We start from the raw sequence: 25622 nt of genomic DNA on the forward strand, positions 1-25622 counted from the left end.
GATAGCACAGTATAGCCCAGGGGAAGGAAGGGAAATAGCAAACGCCGAGAGGAACAGCAGATGTTGCTGCATTGCACAGTAGAGCATCATCTATCCTCTCTCCAGAATTCACTCTGAATCCACAGGCTGACGTCCGATTAGTGGTGTTTCAGGGGAAGGCCTGGATGCACTTTGCTGTCCCCTGGACAGCGTGGCATTCGCCGTGTGTCAATTGTTTTACTGGAATGAGATAGAAAGTAGATTTTTAAGGTGCAAAATGCAGCTACTTCCAGCAGTCCCCCCTCTGTCTGACAAGGTGACCTACACCTAGCTAGTCCTGGTTATGATGAGCTTGGGCGGATTTTGCAGTGTCCTTTGACATGCTCTGATGTGCAGGCACTGAGCTGTGAATGCACATGGGAGCTGGGCCTGCCTGTGCCTTGTGAAAAAACCAAGTACTAATTTTACTTTGCTTATTTCCCTTCCACCCAGTGCCTTTGCCATGCCCCTTGACCTGTGCAGTGACTGCTAATTAAGAGAATGGTCTTGAGGACAGCAGGTTTCTTTTTTTCCTCCCTGGGGAAAGGGGGGCAAACTGAGCTTTTACACCAAGGGCAGATCAATAGTCTTGCAGGGCCTGGTTCTCATTTATCCTCTGGCCACACCGTGCCACAAGTTACACTTCCATGCTTGCCATAGTGCTAATGTGTGGTCTTAGCACAAACGAGAACCAAAGCAATGGTGTTCAATGGTGAATGGGCAGCAAAGCAACGTGGAGCTGTGCTTACAACTGTGACAAAAATCTTGTTTATTTCTGGAGATTTTTATAATTATTCACTGAGCTATGTAGTGCCTCAGGAACTGGATGTCACAGCAAAGCAGTAGATTAGTAGCAGACGGTCGAACCTGGGGTTTCATTGGGGAAAATCTGGTTTCCATTTTTGGCAGTCACAAGTCTAGCAGCAGCGCTGGAAGCAGAGCATCCCGGGTCCCAGCCCGCCAGCTACTTGTGCTCATGTTGGGGCAGAAGGCAGCCTGCCTCGTGGCACTGGGCTTTGGGGGTCACCCTCCCGCCCGGGGACTGCCCCTCGCCCCCTGGCTGCATGAGTGAGATCTGCTTGGAGGTGTTTGGAAGAGCAAGGAGCTCCTCTTCTCTGGTGAGAAGGAAGGTGAAGGGTGCTGGGTTTATTCAGACACCTCGAGGCTGTACCTCTCCCTTCTCTGGGGTTTTTGTGTTTGCGTTGTCCGTCTCTTTAGCCTGCGTCAGCACTGCAAAGTTTGCTGCAGGACTCCAGGTAATTACACCAGTCTGTAAGCATGAAATGCCATGTAAATGCCAAGTGTTCATTAAGCGTGCTTTAGGCTGGACCAGCATGACCACATTTGACATGCTTAAGCAAGTGAGAACATTCAAGAGTTGAGTGACTGGTCCTTGTATCTTGAATGCACTGATACAGAGAGGAATCCACCTGGAAAGAGGCGTTCCTGCTGCCAGCGCAGAGGCAAATGCAAAGATGCAAGCTCAAAGTCTCTGGGTACCAGGGCAGGTATATTTAATTGTCCTTGCTGCTGTCCTTGCACAGCAGGGCCCTGATTCAGTGGGCATATCAGTCTGCTGCCCTGGGGCTGGGGGGGTCCCGTGCAGCTGGACCCATGCGGTGCTGCAGCTGCGTACTGCACGAGGGCTGTTCCTTTAGCACCGCCGCAGGGAGCTTGGCTCCCTGTGCACCCTGATGTTTATGCCAATTAATTGCTGACCAGATAGCAGTTCTGTTATTTAACTGGTGGTTGAAAAATATTTGCCTGAACAGCCCTGTGGGGTGATGGTTACTGTAGCATGTGCTTGCTACGGACAGGACTTAGCTTGGCCTTTGGGAGGAAGCGGGGCTGGTGGAATAGGCAAATTAATCAATGTGACTGCCCACCAGAGTCAAATTAGAGAGAAATGAATTTTTTCTTTCTGGAAGGGAAAAATGTAGTGTTCCCATAAAAATACAAGGAATCTAAAATATTTCATAGCCATAATGTGTGCGAGAGGAAGGGTAAGCTTCCTCTGGGCGAGGAGGTTGGATGGGAAATTCAATTATTCACTCGGCTGCAGGGCTGTCGGTGTCTACCTGCAAGCAGAGGAAGGTACGTGCCTCCCTCTCGAGGCAGAGAGTAACTGATGCCCTTTGCGGGTTGGGATTTTTAGCGGGGACTGTGCATGCTCCGGTCCCTCCGGCAGCAAGGACGTGCGGGGATGAGGTATGAGAGCAGAGGTCTCCCAGACAGTGCCCACTGGCAGAAACGGACTGGACCTGGCTTGACTGGGCTACTCCGAGGGGAAAAAAATGCCCTTGCTGGCTCATGCAATGCTGCGTGCATCAGGCTCAGGGTACGTAAACCGCCACTGGGGGCTCGCAGCCTGTGCAGGATCAGGCCGTGCACGCTGGCGAGCGGTCTCCCTGTGTAGGTGACACATGAACATCTCGAGAACCCGGCCGAGATGTCAGTCAGACTGTTTCCTTCCCAGCCGGCAGCAGCTTGGCGAGTTCACTCATCTGTCTTGATCTCCTGCTTCCCAGAGGCACCGTACCAGGCAGCACAGCCTGTCCAGAGCCTTTCCCGGGAGGAAACGGCTCTAGTTTGTGCTCTGCTTTGTTCTGTGGCTGCGGTAACCTCTCCTTCTTTGGAGAATAAGATGTTAAAGAGCTTTTGAAAATGATCAAACCCTTCAGCTTCACTACTGTGATTAATCAATCACAGCTGCTGCTTTACAGCTCCTTGTTTTGATGTGTTTCAGGTTGTTCCAAAGTTAGCCCAGCGCAGGGCCAGTAAACACATTCCTGAGCCCTGGCAGGGTGCTGGGATGGAGCAAAAGCTGAATTTTCCAGTGCTGCACTTTGTTCAAAGCCAAGGCTGCTCAAGTCTATCAGAGAGAGCCATGGGGCAAGCATTTTTCTTTGGCACAAAGGAGGGCAGTAACGAATTACTCATTCTCGCCGTTATTTTCTGCCAAAGAGAGTTTTGATCGGAGGTGTTTTGTCTAAGGAGCCTTGTGTGGGCCCCCCAGGCTGTGCCATGCTGGCAAGCTGAGCTGGCACCGTGGGGACGCTGCCAGGCTCTCGGGGAGACCTCGGGAAGCGTTTTGGGGCTTTGCAGCCCCAGAGAGAGAAAAGGTTCCTGGTCCCTGCATGGTAAGAGCAGCCTCCGTGCGGCAGGCATGTTTTCTCCCGGCCGGCAGGGAGCCGTACAGCCTGCTCAGGGTTTGGTTATCTCCCTTCGTTTCTCTGCCAAGAGTGCAGAGCTCGGTCTCTGGACTGGCCTGGGGTTTCCCCAGTTGCCTGGGTTTGGGGTGATGGGGTGTGCTGGCCCTGCAGCTGTATCATCAAGGCAGCTGAGTGCCCCCGAAGCTGCTGCTGGATGCTGGTACAGAGCTTTTTCCAGCAATGGTGCGGTGTGTGAAAACCCTCGTATCCCTTTCTGGTGGCTGGGGAGCAGGCAGCGTCCCGAAATGCTCACTGGGTCAAGGAGCCACAGGCGAACGTGAAGAAAGGCGGCTAGTGCTCTGCGACGGATGGGGTGAGTGTGCTAGATGGTGAGAGGGTGCACCTTGAAAAATTTTAAAGGATTTATTAATTTGTAAGTTATTTCCAACATTTCTTGTGCTGATGCTGCCATTACGAGGGAGCATGGGATGCTCCTGGGAATTATATAATCCTAAAAAAAAAGAAGTGAGGAAGAGATTTAAGAAATAGCTCTTCCCTGGATGGCAGCTACATCATTGCAAATATTGTCTGATCTGCCCTTCTCAGCACTGAAGTATCTGAGGCTCCAGGTGGCAGCTCTAAGGAGTTTGTGTCAATTTTGGAGGCTTAGATGCATGGCTTAAATGCTCCTTAGCAGTTGTTTTTTTTACAGCTACAGACCCAAGCAGGAACATGAAGCATCACAGCTCAGATAATCTTCTTGACAGCAGTTTTACAAACTAAGCTGGAAATGGAAAAATTGCTGGTGAAGTCTTTTCTTTTCTTTCTAACATTTTTGTGATAGAGGCTGATTTAAAGTCCATTTCACCACCTAGGTGAGGCTCCAGATACCCGATAGCAAAAGTACAGCAGTGTGGCTCAGCCAGCTACTTTGCACAAACAAAATCCCTGAGACTGCAAGGTATATTTAACAGAAGCAAATCAAACTAGATAGACTCACTTCTTAAAGGTACTCCAGGCACACCCCCTTAGCGACCATCAGCTGTAGCTAATCTGTAAGTGCCTGGAGACCTCTCGCCCAGGGTACCGGTCAGATTTTGCTATTACTCTGTTATGTATGCAACATATGCTTTCCAATAAGGTGCATCGCTTAAGATACAGCATTTTTATCGGGCTCTGGCAAAGTGATACCTAGACAGCAGAGCTCTTTTGTGAGAGAAGCGGGAGGCCTGTAATCGCTTTGATCGGCCAAATGTTCAGAAGGGGAATGAAGCGTGCTTGGTTTACCTGGCTTTGGAAGTGAAGACATAAAGGAGTCTTTCCACATCTCGGCGTGCAAGACGAGTATCCCCCAGTTCCTCCAGGGTGCAAGCCCCTATTGCCTTGAGCTGCAAAGACCTTTGAGACATCTCCCCTCCCCTGCAGACACCCAGCACCCTCATCCCTGCTGAGAGACATTATGGGAGCAGAGGGAGGTGAAGCAGACCCAGATTAACTGCCTTTCTCGTTGTTTGCGTATGCATCGCAGGTTGGAAATGTCACCCCACAAGGCTTGGAGCACAACCTCCCTCTGCTCCATCGTGTCCCCATTTCTTAACTAACCTGCAAGTAGTAAGGCTCATGGGCTGGCAGTTGAGGTGCCTGCCAATTCAGCAAAGCTGGGACAGAAACCCTCCACGGTGCCAAGCTGGTCCTCGCCCTCCTTATTTCGTTATAAGCAGAAAGGAGGGTAGTGAGATGACATTGCCTCTGAAGTTTTGCGTCAGCAGAGGGGAACCGTATGGGATTGTGCTTGTCTACACCCTGGTTTTCAGACCTTTCAGTCTGAACTCTGAAGTGGCTTTGCCTGGAGGATACAATAAGGAAAGTCAACTCTCTTTCTAGATTCAGCTGTTACTGGATTTCAGACTGGGGAGATTGGTTTGGTTTAAGCCTGGCTGTGTATTACAGACTCCTGGGCATGTGTGCGTGGTGCTATATTAGGGATTGTCTCCTCATCGCGTGTGACTTGCAGGGGTCTGTATCCCCCGACTGCTCCTTTCCCTGTTTATTGCCTTGCCCTCCTCTGCTCTGCCCCTGGCCTTGGGCACTTGTTCCAACCTGAAAGGGGGTTGTAGCGAGGTGGGTGCTGGTCTCTTCTGTCAGGTGGCTGGAGATAGGACAAGAGGAAACAGCCTCAAGTTGCGGCAGGGGAGGTTTAGGTTGGATATTGGGAAAAATTTCTTTACTGAAAGGGTTGTCAGGCGTTGGAACAGGCTGCCCAGGGAAGTGGTTGAGTCACCATCCCTGGAGGTATTCAAAAAGCGCGTAGACAAGGCACTTCAGAACATGCTTTAGCGGGCATGGTTGACGGTTGGACTCGATCTTGAAGCTCTTTTCCAACCTAAATGATTCTGTGATTCTGTGGTTGGCTTCTGTGTCCCATCAGTCCTGCCCAAGGGAGGCTGTGACTATCCTTTGGCTGCAGATGAACCTGTCCCATTCCCTTTGGTACCTGCTCTCCTCTGGCCACTGCTTTGAGAAAGCTGTTCCTGCCCTTCAACCCCGTGTGGGGGGCTTGCCTCCCACCGTCCCTCTGCGCGGCACGTGGCGGGCGCCTGCAGCGTGAGGCGTGCTCGCTCCCTAAACCCAAAGGTATTAAAATAAACGCGTCATCTGCAAAAGTATGAATCTGGAAGTAAACACGTTTCCCCTGGAGCCTGCGATACCCTTCGCAGCCTCTGCCCTGCAAACCAGATTTACGCATCCGTGTATTTTCACACCGTTTCAGGTGCTCTGCTTTAGGCTCTGCGTCAGCCAGCTCTGCCTTTCCCTGACCTGCCAAGCCTGCCCAAAGACCAGGGCCTTTCTCGGGCCGTGGGAATCGGTCCTGGAGAAGCTCTCGCTGATATGATAGTAGGAGCTGGATGCGGAGGGAGGTTGCTGGAGCCGGTGCAGCCTTGCAGAGCGCGGCGGAGCCAATCGTTGCTGCTAGGGGTGGAGCTGGATCTCCAGCGGAGCATCGCCCAGCGCCTTCCCAGCACAGTTGGCCTGGGCTGCTGGAAGAGCTGTGTGGGGAGAGGAGAGCCCTGCTCGCAGCTCCGGCGTGCGCCTGCTCCGGCAGCATCGCTGGAGCAGCTCCGGCACGAAGGTACCAACGCATCCCTGGCAGGGCTTGTCGCTTGTTGCTTGAATCTGTTGATTAGAGTTGGAGGAAAGTTTATCGGGAAATGGGGAGCTGTTAAGGGTAGCGTTTACGGGGGGAGCAGTGGGAGGGGGAATCTGTGCCGCTCGCTGGGATCGGCTGCCGGAGCGGGTTTGAGGGCCGCTGCGGAGGGGGAGCCCGTGATGGGGGGTCCAGCCCGCGGTGGGGGGGCTGGTGCCTGTGCCGGCCGTGTGTCCGTCCGTGTCCCCCCCCCCACGACCCGTGGCAGGCGCTGGGTGAGCGGGTCCGGCCCCGCGTTATAAGGGGTCTTTTCCCCGCCGGTCGGTGGGAACTCAGGGTGCTCTTCCAGAATGCAGGCACCCCCACAGCCCAGTGTGGGGCTGGAGGGGGGGGGGGGTCCTAGGGCTGCGGGGTGCGAGCATGGGTGTCCGCAGATGCGGGAAAACGGCCCTATTCTCTCTGTTGCTTGGGAAGTTTGGAGAACTTCCCAAGTGGGCACCGCTTAGAGAGGAAAAGCAGGTTTCCAGGGAGGCAGCTGAGCGCAGGGGGCTGGGGGCTGCCGTCCCCGGGGACAGCCCTGACCCGCCTGGCCGCAGCACGGGTGGGAAGGCAGCCGCCAGCCTGCACGGCCGCACGGTGCCGGCGAAGGGGGGATCGGGCTGTGCATGTCCGTGGGGCTGGCTGGCCCCACGTGTTGCGCTGGAGCTGTCCGTGGGTCCGAGAGCCTGAGCAAAAGCTGTCCCTTATGCAGCATGAGCGAGGTGACTGCTGGTTTGGGCTGCGTGAAAGATCTCCAGTAACTGGCCCTCCAGCCGTCTGAATTGCTGGCGATCTGTATCCGTTGATTAGTGATACCAGACCTGGGCAGTGCCCCCTCGGTTCCTGATGTTAAACATGCTCCGATGGCTGCCCAAAGGACAGCCACGCGCTCCTTTTGCCCTCCTCTGATGTTGAAGTGACCTTAGCGTGCAGCACTGAGTGAAGAAAAAGGTTTGCAAAGCCTTGAGGAGACAGTTAAAAATCGCCAGTTTACATTTTCTGCATGAGATTGTGCCGTTGGCTCTCGCATGAGCACGTGCAATCCATCTGCAAAACACAAACGACTGGCTCTGAAATGTAAGAGGTGAGCCCAGGGGAGCAGGGCGATGCTGCTGGAGGGGGGCAGCTTGGAAGGGGGGGATGCAGGGCAGAGGAGTTTCAGCTTTGGGGCTCTCATCATTCCACAGGAAAGGGACAGTGACCTGGAGCATCTCCTGCCACTTCTCCTTGCACTCTGCTGTGAGGCAGGGAATGGGAGGGTCTTGATAAACAATTTTGTAAGAGGTATTTTGATAAAGGTTCTAGACGGTGACTCATCTACTGTAGGAAGGGACAGGAGGGAGGGGCAGTACAGGAGCTCTCTAGAGTGAAAACGGGTCTTTCCCCCCAATTTTATCAGAAGCAGGAGGGCAGGAATCCTTTATTACTCCCAGAGCAGTGTAGACCTGTCGGTTATAACCCTCCTAATCCCAGTGCCCCTGCACCTGCTCTGGCACCTCCTGAATCGCTTTCCCTGGGGAGGATCCTGCCTTCTGGCTGCATCCTGGGGTGGGACTGTTCCAAAATTCGGCTTGATTTCCACCTCTCCCAATTGATTTTATCTGTTCATTCTTAGTCACTTCTGAGTCACTCCAAATAATTAATCCTTGTCCGTACATAGCGGTTTGCACCCCACTTCTGTGTGTACCTGGCTGACTTGAGTGGGCACATTTCAGAATTCACTTCACTTGCCTCTGAGTTGCACTGTTAAGTTTCCTCCCGCATCCAGCCTTCCTCCCTCAGGCTTTTCTGCCCTGCTCTGCCCTCTCCTGTGCTGAAAAGCCCAGAGGAAACTGAGTGCTGCTGCGTTTCCACTTTCCCAGGTGTGCTATACAGCATATACTACACCCCTGGCAGGCCTCCCTAGCTATTCACAGCATTGCTGACTAGCCCTTCTTGAAAATGTGTTGTCTAGGTATGGTGATGTTTTGCTGGTATTTGCCTGGTTCTGGTTTATTTGCTGCTTCCAGTTTGGAAGGGAATTGGTGCAGCCGGTTGATCCGTGCTGACTTAGCACCTTGCTCCCTGTGAGCAGCCCAGCTTTCTCTCTCTGGGGGATTTATGGCTCAGTGTATGGCACTGCACCACCTGAGTCCCCCTCTTCGTGCCCAGAGATTTACCTGGGAATGCTGATGGCCAGCTCTGGTCCAGCTATGGATTTATCATCCCTCCCTGCAGGGGTTTTGCTGTTGGGAGGAGGAAAAAAATCCCCAAGCCCACCAGCAAACAGCCCTCATCCCCCCCATCAGTGATCAAATGTAGACAATAACATTGGGGATTTTTTGAGAGTTATTCCTTCGCAAGAAGCAACTTTTGACCAAAAGTTGGCATCTTTTTCAGATCCGTGAGTCTTTAATCAGCCCCTTTTTCACTGCAAAGTGTTCTTGAGAGTCGGGAGGGCTCCCAGAAGACCCTCGGAAATCGCTGCAAGCTCTGAGATGGCCAGGCAAGGTCAGGGTTCCTGGGGCTGCTCCTGGCTGATCCTTGCACTGGGTGGCCCGGGCACTGTCAGATCTGGGTGTCTTGCTTTATCTGGGTTAAGCTCCCAAGGAAAGAGGTGTGACTTGAGATCCAGAACTGGTTTGAGAGATCAGAACTGGGCCAATTTCTAGGCCAAAATGGGGCTACTGGTGTTCCCAAGGGTGGATTTGGGTACAGAAACAGATGAAGGTCAAGGCTCCCACCTCTCTCCATTGCACAGCCGAACACATACGGGGTCATCTCCCTGACAGCTGCCGGGCAGGTAGCAGGACATATGGAAGCTTTATTATTCCTTACGAAGTGTGAAAAACTCCCCTCACTGACGAGTACTGGAGTTGCATAGTGCAGACGGGGCTGCCCCCAGGAATAGCAGCAGCTTCAGGAAATGAGGAGGAAGGCTTTCCTCCACGCCATGCCATCCTCTCCTCTGCAGAGAGCATTTACTGTGTTTGCAACCCCTGAAGGAAGGTTTAAGGGAGCCAGGCTTTGCTCTGTCGGTTTTGCAGCTGTGACCTTCAGGCAGCTTGTGGATGAGAGAGGAGAGGCACTGGCTTAATGGGATGGTGCATCTTTGCCCCTTTGTTTCAGTTCTGTGATTTCTTGGGCGCTTTGTTGGCACCGCACTCAATGTCCCCTGCCCTCCAGGGAAGGACGTGCCAAACGCTCCTTTCCAGAATTGCTGGGGTGGCCGAGAGGCGAGCCCAGGCAGTGCGCAGGTCGTGGGGCACCCGGACCACCCTGGGCTGCCGAAGGCTCCTTGTGCCCTGCCCAGGACGCAGCAGAGACCGATGCCCAAAGGGCTTTCTGCTCCGTTCTGCAGTGTACTTGAGCATTTTGGTTAAGTGGGTGCTTATCTATAGGCATATATACGTGGGTAAGTTTAAAAAGTCAAGAGGAATTAAATACGTATTTTTCTGGGCTGTGGCTTTTGTGGGGGCTGTGTATAGGAAAACAAAGTGTTTTCCAGGGTCGCTCATGCTCTGCTGTCTGCTCCTGCCTGCTCAGCCTGGCTCTTGCACAAGAGCATTTGGGTCTTTGCATTTCTGGTCACCTTGCAACAGACACAGGCGACGATTTCTGTTCTCCCTGCATTTGCACCTTGTTCTGCTGACAGCTGCATTTCTCCTCAGCTCAGAGGTGTGAATGCTTCTACCTGCCACCACTTTCTGCTCCTGCAGAGCAGGAGATGGCATTTTGCAGGGGACTGTGGGGGGAGCCATGCCATTTGCTTCTTCATTTATTAATTAGAAAGAAAGAAAGTTGCAGAGAGATCAGATTTTTGAGAAAGACCCAGAGTTCCAAAATGCTCCCAGAGGATAGATCCCTAATTGCTCTCTAATTGCATTAGAGTTTAATTTGTTGTTGTTTTTACTGTAATGTTCCCATTTTTCTCGACAGTTTGCTTTGTTCCATTAACTAGAAATGGCTGGAGATGAATATTCTCAATATTAAAACTTGCCTGTTGTGCAATGCTTGACAGCTTTTAGGCCTTTAACGCGCTGGCAGGAGATGCTGGTGGCTTAGCCTGTGTTGGACGTCAGGCTCCCTGCGCGGGGGAATTCACGCGTGTGGCACAGCATTTGCCCCATGACGGCGTTTTGCCTGCATGTGCAAGGTTTGGTCCTGGGAGTTTTTGCAAGATGCTGCAAATCTGGTGATACCAAGTCAAGGGTCCAGCCTGTAAGGTGTTACTGCAGGGACCCGCGCAGGCGGTCGCTGGCCGTGCACCATTGCCGGGCACCCGGGCGGACGGGACGGCTTGTGGGGTGCTGCCTTCGTGCCGGGCAGATGTGCTTGAGCGGAGGACGGGGATGAGGCAGGAGGGAGAGGGCTCGCACCGGCTGCGAGGGGCTTGCTCTCGAGCTGGGCATCGCTTTCGGAGGGAGGCGGTGGGAGAGCACCCTGTCCCACCTCGGGGTGTGCGTTGGCTCCAGCCCCGTCTCCCCTCGGCACCTGTGGGATGAGAGGGAAATCGGAAGACGAGTAGGGGTTGCTGTCCTCCTTCCAGCGTGTGACAAAAAGCTGAGCCGAGCTCGTCCCAGAGTGGCTCGCGAGCAGCAGCACTTCAAAGGGCTCGTTTAATCCATTTCTCCGGAGCACAGAGGGGGAGCAGGTCTGGAAATGCAACCAGGAAGCTTCAAAAATGGCTTTCGGGAGCTTCATTTGGAAAGCAACAGGGAAGAAGAGTATCGCTTCTCTTAATTCCAAAGCAGAAATATATTTATTTTGTCTTGTTAAAGGGGATATAGAATCATAGAATCATAGAATCACTTCGGTTGGAAAAGACCTTCAAGATCATCAAGTCCAACCATTAACCATGCCCCCTAAACCATGCCCTGGAGTACCCTATCCACTCACTTTTTGAATACCTCCAGGGATGGTGACTCAACCACTTCCCTGGGCAGCCTATTCCAATGTTTGACAACCCTCTCATTAAAAAATTTCTCCTAATATCTAACCTAAATCTCCCTTGCCTCACCTTGAGGCCATTTCCTCTTGTCCTATCTCCAGACACCTGACAGAAGAGACCAACACCCACCTCACTACAACCCCCTTTCAGGTAGTTGTAGAGAGCGATAAGGTCTCCCCTCAGCCTCCTCTTTTCTAGACTGAACAACCCCAGATCCCTCAGCCGCTCCTCATAAGACTTGTGCTCAAGGCCCCTCACCAAGCTTGGTTGCCTACCTATGGGGTAGAAGATGTAGTTAAGCTCGGACCTGCTTCTTGCCAATTCATGTTTGTTGGTGAAACAAATCCACAAGGTGGGAGAGTATAAATAAACCTTTCCAGTAGGTCAACCTCTGCACTTGAGGTGTCACCTGTCTCCCCCTCTGATCTACTTGCTTATATATCATATACGTGTTACTTGCGTGGGTATTGCACAGGGTACCCGAACAAGGCCCTGACTGCCCATGAGGTGGGTGTGATGGAACTGCGCACATGGCTCTCAAAAAGCCGTATCGACGCTAGGAGACTCAGGGAAGTGTGCTGTGACCTTAAAACTGCTCCTAAATTTGATCCAGCCGCTTAAAAACAGTGGGTGGACTTGGTGGCAAAGTGAGACATTGGTATTTAAAGCTGTCTTGAAGGATACAGCCACAGACATGACACCCAGCAGCTAACTGCAAATGAGGCACACACTGGTTTCAAAATTACATAAAGAAGAAGGGAAAAGCTCTGAGCGCTGGATCTGCAGCGCCCAGAGTGGCTTGTTGGAAACCTCAGGAACAGGGTGGAATCGAACACCCGCTGCTTTTGAAGCCTTAAATTAATTGGTTAAACTCTCTGTTGTATGGGATGCTGTGCAAGCTCCTCTATTATTTGAAATATAATAAGCACATGGGAGTTGATGGTATTAGCGAGAAAGGCAGAAACTTGCGTGGTCCCTGTGCACGGCTAAGGTGTTCAGGCTGGCATGGCGTGGGTGCAGCGTGGCCAGCCCCAGCCCTGGGCTTTGATCCAGATCGCGGCGTGGAGGTGCTGCCCATCTCGCCCGTGCCTTGAAAGGCTCTGGGGCCCGTGGATGCGCCCACACGCTCTTGGTGAACAAGCGGGAGACTGGAATGCTTAGCAGGATTTTCCCTTCCCACCATGCAAAAAAAAAAAAAAAAAAAAAAAGTCAAAATGTTCGTGTGTGCATGCACGTGCCCCCGGCGTGTCGGATGGCTGAGCAGGCTCTGCAGTCGGGTCTCACCACAGCGGAGTGGCCGCGGATCCGGCATGGTTCTTTGCAGCCCTGGCTCCTGCCACGGCCACGCTGGGAATCACGGCAGACTACGCACGGTGCTCGCGAGTGGCACTCGTGTCCCCGCAGTCAGAGCCAGGCTGAACCCCGGGAGCATTTTCGCCTGCTCTCAGCCATAACCGTGCATCGCAGGATGCTGGTGTCTCCCACATCCACGCTTACCACCTCTCGGAGCTTTACAGAATCCTGGCTTCAGTGACGGCATGTGGCAGAGAGAGAGAGTTTAGCTTGAACTAAAAGCTAATTAATTTTGTGCTTTCCATCCGACAATGTCACTGGTGAAAGCATCGAGATGATAACCGTGGATCCAACTGCTCATTTGAAAATATTGAGCGATGATACAAGTTTATGACAATATTACTTCCTGCCACCAGAGATGCTTCACGATACTACTAATTGTAGCAATAATTAATCCGTCTAATTTTCAAGCACGCGGCTGTAGTTCACAGGAGTCTGGCAGGGATGGGAGCCACGCAGAGTGCGGGGACCTGTTATTTTCTCTCTTTAATTGTCAGACGTTTTTACTGCAATTTCAGCTTGCCGTGCTGAGGTGAAGAGGCGCCGGGCTGTGCCCCCCCCGCGATCTGCGGTGCTGCCCTCGCCCGCTCCTGGGGGCCCTGGCTCCTCCCGGCGCAGGGTGGGGGTTCACGGGGGATCCCCCACGTGTGGGGACGGGGCAGTGCTTGGACGGGGTGTCAAGACAGAGGGACGCGAGGAGCTGATTTGTAGCGTGCGGCTCCAACACCGGGCAAGAAATGACATTGCAAAGCAGGACGGAGCCGAGTTTTCAGTGCCGTCTACAGTTATCTTTGCTAATTTGTATTTATGGAACTCTTCAGGAGTTTCACAGTCTCTTTCTGCAATGCAGGCTGGTTTGTATTTCAGGCTTTTTCAAATTACCAAGCTCTGTTATGGTTGCAGAGCGAGTTCTGTCGCTGTTTGTGCTGAGGAGGTTGTGGGGCTGTTTCGTATCATCTCTGCCAGTTGATGCAGATCATGGTGAACCCCATTACATTCAGTCTTTTCAGGAGTAAGTCCTGTTTTAATGAGCATTTCATTCTCATCTGGCTCTGATCGTACCAGGTGATGCTTTACTTTGGCAATTTGGTGTTACCTGGTGGATGCTTTCCTGTTTCTCAAAATCCTCTACTGCCAGGTCTAGACCTCTTTGCTTCTAGTAGGTGGTATAGCTGAGATTTCTCTTCGGTCTGCTTTTTTGGAGAAGTCTGCGCCTTTTCAGAAGTTTTGGATCTGTGTGCGCATGATGCAAAGGTATTTTCCTGCCCCTACCCAAAACACAGGGATTTTTTTGGTTTTGCAGAACATACGAAAAGCATTTTTCAGCCTCCTTTCCTCTCTAGCCAGAAAGGAAGGCTGGTGGCCGGGACTGAAGGATAACTTACAAGCCCCACTTTGAAAACTGATGTTGTATGAAACACATTAACTTGTTTTAATGCCTTTCTACTGCTTCTCGGTACCACAGGGTTGCCTAATAAATACTGTAGGAATAGGAGTCCCTGGACTATGCAGAGAGAGGGAGACCTTTCCAAGCCCTGGAGTCAGAGCCGGTCTCTGAAAGGAGCAGCCGGTGCCCAGCCTGGAGCGTGCCCGACTCTAGCCCTTCTGCAATGGTAGTCTAATTTCTCACTGACAAAAATAGACTAGTTTGCATTTCTGGAGACCCTTTTACACGCGAAGCTGAAGCACTACAATGGGCATTGATGAACCATTTCTCATTGCTCATCTGTCGGTAAGGGACAGAATAGTGTTGTGTTTGGTTTGTTTTTTTTTTTTCCAGAGGGGAAAATGAAGCATGAATTATCCAAGTGGCTTGCTGAAATGCTCTCAAATACAAGGCAGGTATGACATAAAAGTCCAACACGCTTCTGCTCCATGTGGACGAGCATGGGAGATGCTCCTGCTTCTTAGAAGAGAATGAATGCAAACAAAAGAAGGGTTGTGTTTTTTCTTTTTTAAATCGAGGATGGGCAAAGAAAAGGCTGTAGTAGGGATGTAAATGTTTTATGTTTTACTTAAGACAAAGCTCCTTGTTGTTTGCTGTTGCACACAAAACTAATTGACAGATTACACGATAATATGAAGAAGTTTAATGAAATCTGCTGATACCCTTTAGAAGATGTGGAATTTGGATGTGCAATTAAATTAGGCCAGGGGTTTAGCTGCTCCATGCTAACTAGGGGACTTAGACACAAAGCATTTGCATTCCTGGTGTCTTGTTTCTAAATCATTTCATTGACTACAAAAAGCTCTGCTATAGCAGGGGAGCTGTAGCTGAAGGGAACAGAGTCCATCAATCATTACAAGTAAGGAGGGTTCCTGGCCAACGCTGCTTGGCTGCCTCAGGGAGACCTGGACTCCTATAAATCCTCACCGGGTGGCACTCGGTGAGGCAGCTCCAGCTGGCAAATATCGGGAGCTCGGATGGCGGTGAGGATAACCGGGAGCATCTCTGCTTCTGCTGTCGCTAACTTCGTTAACCTTTGCTGGGCAGGGAGCTTTTAGTGCTGTCAGCAAGCAAGCAGTGACGTTAAACTGATTTGGGGTTAGTGCTGTTGAGGCTGCAGCTGGTTTTGGTAAGAGGTGCTTTAGCTTAGCCAGCATACAGGCTTTTATCAAGGAATCCAGTATTAAAATAATCTCCCATCAGCGATGGACAGATCTGTTCTCTGAAGACTTCTTCTAAGCTCGTTGCCACCTTACATGGCTTTGCCTCTTGGGTTTCTGAGCTGAAGCTGATGGGGAATGACAAGCCCTGATTATGCAAAGTACCAGAGGCTACGAGCTGCAGGCACGGGATTCAGCTTGACTCGCTTCCTACTGTTTTGTACGTTATTAGGGAGCCACAGGAAAACGTAGGTCCTGCTTATCCAAAAATAAATGTGGCATCCTGACTGTAATTGCGGAGAAAGGCTGGGCGGGAGCCCCTCGCCGCCTTCTCCCCCCGCGTCGGCTCCTGCCGCGGCTCAGCCCTGGCACCGACCCGCGGGGCAGGGACCGGAGCAGGGCAGCAGCAACCCCCCGACTTTCGGGGTGCCCGCAGCCTGGCAGCGTGGACGGGGCTCCGGGGAGCCTTGGAGAGTATTTATGCCTCTTTTTGTGAGAAACCACCGTTTCCATAGCAACCCATGAGCATCACATGGTAACCCTGGCTCCGCAGCATGGGAGCCCGCAAGGTGCCTTGCTGTACCCCGCGCTCCCGGCCCCGCGACGCCCCGACGCTTGCCGGGGTCCCTGGGGGGGGATAAGGGTCTCCGGAGGGGTGCGGGGTCTTTGGGGAACGTGGGTCCCTGGAGCTTGTGGCTGGGGACACGGCGAGAGCTGCCAAAAATGCATCCCTGGGGGGCAGGGGTGGGAAGAAGTGCGGAGGGGGGAGCAGTGGGAGGATTTAAAAGGGGAGGTGACAGGAGGGAAAGGGTCGGTGCCAGGGCTTCATGCCAGGCTGTGTCGGACCAGGCTTCTTCCCCAGGTTGGGCTTGGCCGGGGTTTAGTGGAGGGGAATCTGTTTCTGCAGGGAGGTGCCAGCGGCAGAGACATCCCAGGCCAGGGTACCTGGTTCTTGCCTGTTCCAGCTCTCTGCATCCCAGTACAAGCGAGTCCCCTCTGCCATCGGACTTCATCAACCCCTCCATCTCAGAGTGCAGCCTCTGCCGAAGCCTGCACGGGTCTGTTTTAGCCCCTTTTAGGAGGTTTCTGGGCTGTCCCCGCTGCTAAGGGGCCAAGCTGTGCCACCCAGCCGCGCTGGAGAGAGTGCCGGAGCCCCGTCCTTGAAGCGTGCAGGATGCAGAATTGATGCCCTGAGGCACGAAATGTGATTGCTCTTCGTTCAGTTCCTACAAACTTTATTAAAGCAGTCACAATATATCAATTTCCTTTTTAAAATATATTTTTACTCAAGTCAGCACATGTTTGCAATTAAATCCTGCCGCACAATGTAGTGTGAATAATTAGAAAAATGCATGTGTATAACCGGATACGTGAATTTGTAGGGAAGGGATGCTGCCACTCTCAAAATTGCAGTGTAGCTCCCTTTAAACTTGGCAGCATCCTTCCTTCATCACCCCCGAGGCAATTTGTGGCAGGGAGGGCTTGTTCTCTGCTGCACAAACAGGTCTTTCCTTTGCTCTCTAAATCTACGCGCCTGTAATTTCCTCGGCTCTGCCCTTTGTTCCAATCTCAGACAGGCAGTAGGTCAAAAAGGCACCAGCTGGATTTTACTGCCATGCATAAGCTTGCGTCTCTGTCCTTTGCTCCTGTGCCAAGCGGGTGCCATGCTGTGTGGCGCGGTGCTGGTCAAGGGATGCAGAGCACCCCGCGCACCTGGAGCCTTGGCCTTGCTGCTTTTCTGTCTGGAAGGTGTCATCTGCCCCTCGTGGCTTCTCTCTGGCCAGAAAGCACTGTTTTTCCTAACACGTTGATCATTTTTTTTATTTCTTCCTTGGTTTTGCTATTTATAAACGGTACCTCGGTGATGCCTGTGAGGAGGTGGGAACATCTGGCAGCTCCCCTCCCGCCCTGCTCATGAGTCTCTGTGGAATTCAGCAAGACATCCCTGGTGAGATCCTGCTCCTGTGGCTGAATCCCACGCAGAGAAGCGTGCAACCGGTCCCTCTTTCCCCGCGCCCGCTCTCGGGGTCCCACGGGCTGTTTCTCGCCCCTTGCGTGGAGCAGGGCAATGCTCTCCCAGCGTGGGGGAACGAGCACCGACGCAGGCAGTCTCCCCTCCACGGCGTGAGAGCTGCGAGGCTCCTTTCAAAAGCATCGTCTCTGTCCGTTGAGAGGACACTGTTGCTGTCTGAGTGTCCCTTCTTAGTCCTGTTAAGTAGTGCGAAGTTGGGCGTTTGGGATGCTCGGGTTGAGGCTCGTCTGCACTGAGGCTCCTTCTCCTCCGTGTTGCTCTCTGCAGCCTCTCCTCTGTGTTTTGACACATGCAGCAGACACGTGCAGGATCTCTCCTGCTCCCCAGCTCATGCCATACACAATCTTGTTCTGATTTTCAAGGCTCCAATAAAGCGTGTCAAAATGCATCAAAGGCTGAATGCAGTACTGAAGTAAATTGGCTCTGGGGAGGATTTCAGGAAAGGAGGGAGTAGGGAGATGGCAGATAAACCCCAAACCAAAGGAGGATTGCAGGCAAGGTGAAGCGTGGCAGAGGCAGCAGATGTGCAGCACAGCTGGAGGGACGTGGAGCATCTCTTGGTTTGGCAGGAGAACAGGAAAAACTGAAAATAGCACACGCATCTTCTGAAGGTGTGGCTTGTAGCGACCTTTTCATGGGTAGGGACACTGCCAGCATCACCTCTGGGATGCAGGATCATCTGGGCTCCGTTACATCGCTCACTGGCGAGGGCCCTGTCCCACCTCTGCAGAGGGAGAGCAAGCAAATTCAGGTGCTGGTTCCAGCAGAGACCCCAGATCCTGTGGCTGTGAATCCAGCCCCTTGCACCAGGCTCAGGGTGGGCTGCGCAGGGTGCAGTCGTCACTGTGGGATGGGGCGTCCCATCCTGTCTGCTCCTTGATGTTCTTCCCTGGGGAAAGCTGGCAGTCCGGTGCTGCTCTGATGAGCTGCTCTTTTTTCTTGGTAGCCGGCGGTGCTCTCCGTGCTGGGAGCCTGTTGTGGTCTCCAGTGCCCAGAGCACTCCTTTCTCAAGGCGAGAAAAGCAGGAGAATTGCACTCGTGGAACAGGCTCAACCATCCATCATGCTGATAGTGCTGGGAAATAAGGCACTTCAAAAGGCAGTATTTTGCATTTCTTCAGATGCTTTGTTGTAAGTGCAGTGACAGAGTTGCTGAAAGCACATTAATTATTAGTAAAGACTTTTTTTTTTTTATTGCAAGACAAATTAAACAACAGAAGAAAACAGGAAGTGTTACACGAGATGTTAATCCATGGGAGAGTGACAGCAGCAAAAGCCGCAAATAATTCATAACATGAAAATCAGGACATTTAATTTTTGGCTTCTTGTTTGCATTTGGCATTCATGCACATGCTCAGTTGCCACTTCTCTAGTGCTCCAGTACGGAGGTTTCGGAAGCTGTTGATTCTGGGAAAGGTGATTAAGGCCCTTGAGAATAAATTGGATAAGGGACCACAATTTTTTTCTTTCCCCTTAACTGAAAGAAACCGAGCTGCTGAAGTCAGTGCTTTATCATATAGTGCTCCTTGTCCTTGATTGTACAATAGGAAAAATGAACCTGTGCAGAAATTCCTGGTACATCACAACAAGGAGGTGACCGAACACCTCCGCGGGGCAGCCCTGGCACAGGGCGAAGCACGCTGGCGTGTGCCCAACGCCACGGGTGGGCCAGGCTGCGGGGCTGATGCGCCCCAAGGTCTCAGATATGCTGGTGCCAAGGCAGTTTTTCTTGTATCGGCTGATGATCTCGGTGTGGCTGCTCTGCGTCCGTGCACACGTGGGAGTTTGCCCCAGCGTCGTTGCAGGCAGGGAAGCGGGTCTGAGCTGTGTCGGGGAGAGCAGCCCTGCACAGAGGGTAGCTTGGGGGATGCTCCCCTAAACCTGGTAGCGGTGTTTGGCGTGGAAATTTGGCACTGAGAAGCAGTGATTTTAAAAAAAATTTAAAAGAAGTTCAATCAGAAAGGCAGGAACCTAGCTAGAAGCAACCAGTGGGAGGCATGGCCAGCGGGGACGGTGGGAAGCAGTTTCCTTCCCGCAGGTGCCGGTGCTTTCGGCGGAGCACGGCGAGGCAGTGCCCGAAGTGGGGCAGACGGGCTCAGCTCTCCCGCTCACCTTTGGACATGTTGCACAGGTCATTGCCACCTTCTGCTCTGAGTCCTCGGGGTCTGCAGGTCCTCAGCTGGGTGAGGAAGAGGTTGAGTGTGCGGCTCTGCAGTCGCAGCAGCTGAGTCAGCAACTTCTGGGATGTCTGCCTGTAACTTTTATCCTTGTACCCGAGGCATGTGTTGTAAAGTTTAGACAGTGGTTACCCGGGGACTTAGCTCTGATCTCAGATTTAGATCCTTCATTTGCTGTCTCCATTTAACATGTCCCCTCCTGAGCTGTTGCTCTAAGTGCCGTGGGATCTGCCGGCGCGGGTGCTTGCAAGTAGCGCAGGAGGAGCGTTTGGAAAAGCTGCAAGCCGTCTGCTTCTGACAACAGGCTGGTTAGGCGAGGGATGGTTCTGCGTTTTCAAACTCCCTACCCTGAAATGACACGAAGTTGTCTGCAGCTTCTCGGGGTTTTCATGGTTTTCTGCTTATTGTTGAAATACAGAAATAATTGACAGTGAACAATACCAAGGTTAGTCTGTGAAGTGATATAAAAGGCAAAACTTGGAATTGGAAAAACTCTGTCTTGTTCATGTTTGTCATGTACTCTGGAACTCTTGCTACCAGTTGTGAATTTCCTGTTATTAAAAGAACTTCTTTTCCTATTCACTGAGCTCATTGCTCAAAAAAAGGGGGCGATGAACTTGATAACAGGGGGTATACAACAATAAAAATAGAAGCGGCTTGCTGAGGGAAGATTGCCGGAAAGGAGATTACAACAGTATTTATCAGAAACATGATGGGAAGTATTTGCTAGCAGTGACTGCAGATTGTGCTTCTGCTCCTGCCTCGTGAGTGAGGACCCCAAGGGCTGTCGCAACGGCAAAGGGCTGCTGCAACTCGCACCCGTCCAGCTGGTGTTCTAGCCCTGAGGTCCTGTAGAAGTTTTACTGTCCTGGCTGGGTCTGGATTGGAAAAGCATTTATTGCAGGTGCACTTCCACCTCTCTTCTTTGTGACAGGTATACGTTCGGCTTGTGTCCCTGTCTGGTGGGATTCAGCTGGTGCAAAGCATATCCTTAAAAAGGAATTTAGCTTTGAGTATGTCTCTGATGTTAATATGTGCGTTGCTGTCCTCTAGAATTTAATGCAACTTAGTTAGCATCTTTCTAGCAGTTGCCAAAAACTGGAGTCAGCCCCATCAAATTGATTTTCATTAAGCTGTTATAGTCACTGAAACTGCTGAGAAGAATCGTAGCCATATGGCACAAGGTATTTAAAATTAAGTCTCTTATGACACAGTTTGCCATTCCTGGAGATGCTGAGCTGATATGTGCAGAGGTTAGTGATCTCAAGCGGGGAGGGGGACCTCGACATTTGAATGCCAGCACAAGAGGCAATAATAAACCCCACTGAAAGGAGACAAAAGGATCGGTGTTCGTGGTGGAGGCCCCACCATTCGTGCCCCACCTGAGGAGGAGAAGACCAAGAGTTTTGATATTTAGACCTTGATGTGCAGACCAAGTGCTTCTACTCAGCGGAACGGTCTCAGTTCTGCTGGTAAGGCTGCGAGTCACACATTAATTCTTCAACTCTCAGCACGAAAAGCCTCTGAGAGTGTGCAGGGAACACGTCCCTCCTTGCTCAGCATCTGCGGTTCTCCTCGGGCGTCCTGGAAGCGCGCGGTACTTTACAGTGGTGGACACGCTGAAGGCTGACGGCTGGCCGTGGAGAAAACCCCTCCTTTCCACTCTGCTTTTTGACAAAAACGAGCTGCGTAGTGAGGATCAGCCAAAGGCTAGTCAGTTCTAGGAGCTGTTTAGGTACTTGTAGGCAGGGAGAGTCGGAGTAGAATTAAGTGATTAGAAATATATAAATAGGAATTGCTTATGAACTCCCTTTATGATACTTGCAGGCAGAAGTAGTTAATAAATCACTGCTAGGATTGACCCACAAAGCGATAATGCAGAATGTATCTGAGACAAGACAAAATGGGGGGAAAAAAGGGAGCTTTTCTGGAGCGGGAGTAAAGCACTGTTTTTAGGTCAGGTACCCACACAACAAAGCTGTTTTCCCAGGGCTTCATGTCTGGAGCCTGCCTCTTGCTGCAGAGGGGACCCCTTGCAGTTATGCACAGATGCCATCAGCCGGCCACCTGCGGTTGCCTCGCTGCGGTTACAGCATCTCTGTACCAGTCCCTTTGCAGAAAGCAGACAGGTCCCTCGTTTGGTTTGTGCATCGTTAACAGGGTCTCTGCATAGATCACCAGGGAAATATCAGCCCTGCACCTTTCCTGTGGTCTGCGTGCAAGACCAGCCGGTGGCACCGTGGGGACCGTGGCAGTGAGAGAGCCTGCTTTTAAAACACATGGTGTGGAGATGCGTGTGCATGCATTCATTTCACTGCATATTACCTTGACATCCTTTTGATGTACTGCTCTAGCGTGTTATCTTAGAAAGGAAAATAGAAGAGTAGAGAAAAAAACGTGTTCTAAGAAAAGCAAAGGAACCAGCTAACAGCCACCAAACATAAAAGTTCTATTCAGAGCCAGCAGGTTGCACCAGCTGAGTTTAAGGTGTCAGTCCTCAGGGAGGGACTCTGGGCAGTAAGGCTGGATGGGGGCTCTCCAGCAGCAGAGACACAATTCGGAGGCTACTGAGAAGGGGAAGAGACTTTTGCTCTTCTTTTGCATTTATTTGGGACAGGTAAAAGTCTGTTTTCTCAAGTCAATAGCTGGTACTTGATTTTAAACTTGTTCTCAGGCTGTCTAGGTTTTAGTGGCAGCTTTGCAAGGGTGAGTTGTATAAATGGGCACTGGTAGTGGATTGCTTGTGAGGAAATCTTCCTTGCTAAGGTGAATCTATTATTTTTGTCAAACCCTTTGTAATAAATTTTGCCCAAAGCAGTTATTGTTACCAGAGCTTTCTAATTATTTTAAGTAGCCAAGCTTACATATGCTTGAATCCTCTCTACTGTTTAGCCTAATATATTCATGCAAAAGCATGAAGGAGGCTTTGCTTCCATTTATTCTCCTGTTCCGCCTAATCCCCATCCCTCACTCCTCTGCCTTGCTGTCCTTTTCATCACTATTAAAAAGCAATGCATGCAAAACCAAGCAGTGAAATCCTCTGCCAGGATCCTAAGTATGAGGAGGACACTCAGTTACATTTCTGCTCCCTGAAAAGGGGACTCTGCCATCCCGCGAGCTTTAGCAATCCTGGGCTTGCTGCGCTTCCTGGGGGCACAGAGAGCTTTCGGGGAACCACGATCTCCTGCAGCATCACTGCTCACTTGTGCATCCAGTGCTTGAAGCCAAAGAAAAAGACCTGGTCCCCAAACAGCACCGGGGGGAGCAGGGTTGCCCCGTCCTTCTGCCAGCGGTTCAACGAGAGCGTGACAACCCAGAGACGGCAGTGGGACGCAACGAGCTGCTTGAGGAGGTCCAAGCGACCTGGTGCCTGGCTGTCCCGCTGCGGAGAGCGGGGCGAAGGTGGCCCAGAGCTGCTCCTTGCTGAGATGCTCGGGTGATGGCCGAGCAGCGTGGTCCCGCCGGTGGGGAGGGTGCATCTAGTTCTGGGAGCGGGGCAAGAGGATGGGAGCAAAGCAGTTGTTGCCCCAAGTCACGGCTACAGGTTTTGCTCTGCCGGTGAGGGAAGAGACGTGGCGAGAGACACTCGTCCTTTGGGAGATGCGCTGGGGGCACCGGGCACACGCGGCTGAAGGCTGGTCCTGTGGGAAAGGTGTGGATCGGGTCAGACAGCGCGTGGTGGTAGGAAAAGGCAGTTGCAGTAAAAAAGAGCCTGAGCCGAAGCGAGCGAGGGACCGAGTCAGCCCTCGGTGGGACCCCGCGGGTGCTGGCATTTCGGTGAGCGCAGCTTGTGCTCCCGAGTCAAAGCAGAGTCATTGCCAGGTGCCAGCGCTGGCTGAGAGCTGCCAAGTGACCTTAGCCAAGGGCCCGGGGCAGCAGCAGAGCTTGGGTGCTGCTGCCAAAGGGGACGAGCTGTGTTGTGGTGAGAATTTACTGTTCATTAAAACTCTGCTTTCCGTGGCCTCGTACAGCAGGGTGGGACTGGCCGGTACTGGAGTCACCTGCAGGGACAGTGCACTGGGGATGCTCCCGTCGCACGTAGTCTGTAACTGTGCTCTCGATGCATTCATTACTTGAGGGTCTGCCATTCCAGAGGGACTTTATTAGGTAACTTGAATAGTTATACATGAATCATGCTGCATAACATTCACATTGTCAGCATAATAACTGTATTGACCTGTTGTGATGCATTACATCTTTGTGTAGTAACAATGGCATATAAAACCTAACAGGCAATATTGAGGCTAACAAATCCTATACCTGTATCAGAAGTTACTGCTTAGAGAAAAGACGTTAAATCCTGTTCCTGGATAAGCCTGTTTAGCCCCTGCTGCTATAGAGGGGGGACAGACAACTCCATTTGTATGCACATATGTTAGAGGCAGAATAGACTTGGGATCTGTTATCAGAGCATGAAGGGCTAAGCTAATACTGAGCAGCTTTTGATTTACTCTGATTTTTGCAATGAGAGTTTATACTGTGGACATGGCAAACTGCATGCAAATGAAGGCAATATTACCTGCCTCTGTCTTGGTTGCTGGATTGAGGTTTAATGAGATTCTTTGGTTTGCTTTGTGTCAATCTGCTGTATTTAAGTGAGATTTCTTCCCCCCGCTTTATTTTGCCTTTGATGCGATTTTGCAACGCTTCTTGTACTCCTAAAAGGGTCTTTTGGTGTCTTTGAAAGTTTCTTAATGCAGCATTCTCTAGACAGAGTAAATGAAGATTAAACCTAGGCAGATAGCAAGAGAAAACAAGCAAGTGTCTGCAGAATCAGAGAGCAAGGGCACCAGGAGAGGAGCTCTGAGATTTGTGTCTTCTGTCTGGTAGACCATGAATACCCGAATAAACCTTTTCCTGGAGCTGGGGGCAAGTTGGTCTCTCCAGGCCGGGAGCCTCTGGTGTCGACTCAGCTGCTTGTTTTCATAAAATGTGCAGGGATCTTAATGCTTGTGAGACTGCAATACGTTTGGGGGTTCAGTGCAACCACCTCGAGTGCAGCAGCTCTTGCTGTGGGCTGGCAGGCAGACGTGCACAGAAAGCCTCATTCCCCGAGCCCAAGGGATCTGGCACTGTCGGCCCAGGACGGTGTCTGGGGGGGTCTGAGACGTCCCCAGCCCCAAGGCGGAGAGAGTGCTGCCCTGAGCTCCGCTGCGCAGCCCAGCAATGACAGGTCTTTCTGCACCCGATTGTTTTTCTCCTAATGAGATCTCATAACTTTTTCATTTCCATGTTGTTTTGCTTCCTAATCAGTGGAATAAACTCTATAAAAACTGTATTATCAGTCTTCATTATGCCCAGGTTTGTTATAATTGTGAATTAATAGACTTTATCGTGGCATTAGTCAGAAGGAACTGGCCTTTATTTTCCTTCTTGAATCGCACTGGGGGGTTTTTTTGTTTTTAACTATCCTGTTTATGAAGCTACTTCTGGTGTTTTCTGGCTCTGCCTGGGTTCACTCTTTTGAAAGCTTCAACCTTCCTGATATGCACCTTGGTTATCAATTCAGAGTTGGATACCTGCAATTGCTTGCATAACGAGGAAGGTGTGAACAGAGAGCTAAAGTATTCCTGTGAACCAGATCACTCGGCGAGCTGTTTTTGTAAGTGCAAGTGTCCTTGTTGGAAGTTGTGGGGAACGCACGAATATTTAAACAGCTGCTTGAGAACAGCACAGCCCAGTAAATCACTCAAGCAATTTCCTTCCATGTCTAAATTGAGAAATATAGCAGAGCACCCTTCCAGCTTAAAAACACCTTACTGCAGGTTGTAATGATGTTTGTGTTTTATAGAAAACTCTTTATCGGCTCTTCAATATTGTATAACAAATGGTTAAGCGTGTTTCGAGCCATGAGTGATATATGCTACAGCTGGTTATGTACATGGTATTTCTAGATATGAAAGGTAATGGAGAAGAACAGCCATTTACAGCTGTAGCTCACACATGAAATACAAGTGCAGAGCAGCACAGGAATCCGTGCCGTGTCTGTGGCCGAGGGTGTTCGGTGGGTCGGGTGCTCTTTGGGTGCAGGTGGGGACGTGGGGCCAGGGGAAGCACCGCTGGTCTCCAGCAGTGCCTGGGGGCTGGGACCGAATGCTCGGCACAGGCTGGTTGTGTGTAAACCCGGGGACTCCGAATCGTAGATGTTGGGGTTGCGGTGGGGACCGTCT

The 25622-nt window shown here is 51.5% G+C and overlaps 1 protein-coding gene across 2 annotated transcripts in view; it reads left to right on the top strand.

Annotated features, from left to right (window-relative positions):
- The first annotated feature begins 6175 nt into the window (after positions 1–6175).
- The window catches only part of ZMAT4 (zinc finger matrin-type 4), a 69581-nt gene continuing 50134 nt past the window's right edge, over positions 6176–25622 (top strand). For both annotated transcript variants that reach the window (XM_052805843.1, XM_052805844.1), the window contains exon 1: positions 6176–6300. The gene's annotated coding sequence lies outside the window, so the exon portion shown is untranslated. The remainder of the gene's footprint in view (positions 6301–25622) is intronic.

Source organism: Harpia harpyja, chromosome 13 (assembly GCF_026419915.1).
Source record: "Harpia harpyja isolate bHarHar1 chromosome 13, bHarHar1 primary haplotype, whole genome shotgun sequence".
NCBI lineage: Eukaryota > Metazoa > Chordata > Aves > Accipitriformes > Accipitridae > Harpia > Harpia harpyja.